Raw genomic sequence first — 1,004 nt, forward strand, 5'->3', positions numbered from 1 at the left:
AATAGTCCATACTTTGCCCGAGTTTAGACGATGCAAACTGGCATTCAACGCCAGCTTTCTGCCCTATTCTGGTGTTAAACGCCAGAAACAAGTTGCAAAGCAGAGTTAAATGCCAGAAACAAGTTACAAATTGGCGTTCAACTCCAAGGAAGACCTCTACACATGAAATCTCAATTCTCATCCCAAGCACACACCAGGTGGGCCCGGAAGTGGATTTCTGCATTATTTACTTATTTTCTGTAACCCTAGTTACTAGTCTAGTATGAAAACTACTTTTAGTGATTTATCTCTGGATCATCTTTTTTGAACTTTGAGTTTTGGTTCATCTTTAGATCACTATGTACACGTTTAAGGGGGCTGGCCATTCGGCCATGCCTGGACCTTGTTCTTATGTATTTTCAACGGTAGAGTTTCTACACACCATAGATTAAGGTGTGGAGCTCTGCTGTTCCTCATGAATTAATGCAAAGTACTATTGTTTTTCTATTCAACTCAAGCCTATTTCTTCTCTAAGATATTCATTCGCACACAAGAACATGATGAATGTGATGATTATGTGACGCTCATCACCATTCCCACTTATGAATGCGTGTCTGACAAACACTTCCGTTCTACATGAAAACAAGCTTGAATGCATATCTCTTAGCCTCCTGATTCACGATCAGAGTCTTCGTGGTATAGGCTAGAATTATTGGCGGCTATTCTTGAGATCCGGAAAGTCTAAACCTTGTCTGTGGTATTCCGAGTAGGATCTGGGAAGGGATGGCTGTGACGAGCTTCAAACTTGCGAGTGCTGGGCATAGTGACAGACGCAAAAGGATTACTGGATCCTATTCCAGCATGATCGAGAACCAACAGATGATTAGCTGTGCGGTGATAGCGTATTTGGACCATTTTCACTGAGAGGACGTGAAGTAGCCATTGACAACGGTGATGCCCAACATACAGCTTGCCATGGAAAGGAGTATGAATGATTGGATGAAGACAGTAGGAAAGCAGAGGTT

Source organism: Arachis ipaensis, chromosome B04, assembly GCF_000816755.2.
Source record: "Arachis ipaensis cultivar K30076 chromosome B04, Araip1.1, whole genome shotgun sequence".
Lineage (NCBI taxonomy): Eukaryota > Viridiplantae > Streptophyta > Magnoliopsida > Fabales > Fabaceae > Arachis > Arachis ipaensis.